Here is a 2,344-nt window from a genome sequence, read left to right on the forward strand (position 1 = left end):
GTGGCCGCTGAGCCTGCGCGTCCGGAGCCTGTGCTCCGCAACGGGAGAGGCCGCAACAGTGAGAGGCCCACGAACCGCAAAAAAAAAAAAGGAGGGATAAATTCATCATAGTCTTTTCCCTTAGCACAGGGAGAGGGGAGGGGAAAGGAGGTAAGCTCCTGCTTTCACTGTCCTCAACTCACAGCCACACTCACCCCCATCTGCAAGAAATGACCATCTGGTTTCCCCCAGGCCCTGAGCCAGTTAGAGTCAGGTCAGGTGGTGTATATCAGTGGCTCTTTGCCCGCTGTTGGAGAGGATGAGGGAGCTTGGTAAGAATCTGCTGCTTTATTTCTGGAAAATGGGGCCATGGACACCCTCGTGGATGTGCAGGCCCTCTTTCTAATCAAACCCTTACCATATGTGGCCCATCCACCCAACAGACCTCCTACCCCCATGCCTGGTTTTCATTCTTGGTAGGACTAAAGCTCAGCCCAGTTGGCTGGAGACCTGATCACCGTGCCTTTATCTAGATAGGGAATGAACCCTGCAGCTTCAATTCCTGATCCATAGTTATGGCACATGCCTGATGGCTTGAAAATGACAGCTTCACAGAATATTCTGCTGTCCCCTTTGCCCCACCTTAGGGGGTGTCTGTGGGGAGCAATGGGTAAAGTCCCAGATTCTGGGAATCTCCACATAGAAAAGCAGGAGAGAATGGTGTTTTGTTCATCCACGTCAGTGACAGTGGATCAAATCACTTGCTCAACTATTTTTAGCTATACATGTCCTCTGAGAGACATCCTGAAGTCTTCTGAACAGCTAGAGAGATAAAATATAAAAGAGTATGGCAACCAAGGTCATTCCTTCTACATAAGATCCCCTTTAAGTAGCTGCATTTTTTTCAGACTTCATACCAAGCTCTTCATACAAGAGCTTCATGTACCAAGCCTCTGGGACATGAAGCGTGTCCCAGAGATTGACCTGGAGCTCATCCTGTAGGCACAGTTGTGGTTCTGGGGTGGATGGGAAGGATAGACGAGAGAATTCATAATTACTGTAGGAGGAATATTTCAGCTGGTCATATGGAAGGTATTAGTCAGCAATGGGCCACTCAGCTGCCCAATTATCTGGATATTATGGGGTATAGTTCTTAAGGAATTAATTCACAGATCTGTTAGCGCATTTGACATGGTGATGCAAGTGCTGGGCAGGAGATCCATAGGCTTGAATGGCAGGGTCTTAATTAGGAGCTACAAGAGTGTCACTGGGCTTGTGATCACTTGGCCCAGGACTCCACAGGGCTGGAAAATTTCCCAGCTGGAAAAGGCCACTTTCTTTTTTTTTTTTTTTTTGCGGTACGCGGGCCTCTCACTGTTGTGGCCTCTCCCGTTGCGGAGCACAGGCTCTGGACACGCAGGCTCAGCGGCCATGGCTCATGGGCCCAGCCGCTCCGCGGCATGTGGGATCTTCCCGGACCGGGGCCCGAACCCGCGTCCCCTGCATCGGCAGGCGGACTATCAACCACTGCACCACCAGGGAAGCCCCAAGGCCACTTTCTTGATGGCCATCTGAAGACATGTCTATATGACACTCTGTGCCATGTTATTTAAAACCTGAGGAACATAGTGCCCTTAAGACAAAAATCCATTGGTAATAAAAGCCCAAGTTGTTTCTCAGCACTGCACATGAGTGGGTAGTAGGAGCAGGAAACTTTTAGGCAGGACTGTCTACGTTATTTGCAGGACTCTGCAAAATGAAAATGTGGCACCCTGTGTTCAAAAATTATTAAGAAGTTCAAGACAGAGACAGTAGAGCATTAAATCACATGTGCGGTCCTTCTAAGCATGAAGCCCTCTGCCACTGTATGGGATGCACGCCCAGGAAGCTGGCCCTGTTTTTAACGTTTCCAAGAGAGTCTTTGAGACTGGTTAAAGACAGCAAGGGCCAAAGTAGGGTTGAACTGTACCAATAATTGCTGCGGTTATTCACTTCCCGGTGTTTAATCTCTCTGGCTCTACTAGATATTGCCTCATGGATTATAAAATTTGCCCATAGGATCCCCGTAGCTACCACTTCATTTCTCTCATTTTCTTCACAGCCAGATTTCTCAGAAGACGAGATAACAATTGCTATCTCCACTTTTATTCTGATTAGACAGTCGTTGATATTTTACAATCAAATTTTATCCCCCATAAATCCACCAAATCTTACCAGTAGGGGTCACTTGTATGAGTCAGGGGTGCTTCTAACTATAAGTAACAGATAATCTGGCTTATAGCAGCATAAACAAACGAGAGTGTATTGATTTTTCTCCCATTCCAAGAGGCCTGGTGATAGATAGTTGTGGGTGTTGGTTCAGCAG

The sequence above is a fragment of the Lipotes vexillifer genome, unplaced genomic scaffold (genome assembly GCF_000442215.2).
Source record: "Lipotes vexillifer unplaced genomic scaffold, Lipotes_vexillifer_v1.1 scaffold501, whole genome shotgun sequence".
NCBI classification, from domain to species: domain Eukaryota; kingdom Metazoa; phylum Chordata; class Mammalia; order Artiodactyla; family Lipotidae; genus Lipotes; species Lipotes vexillifer.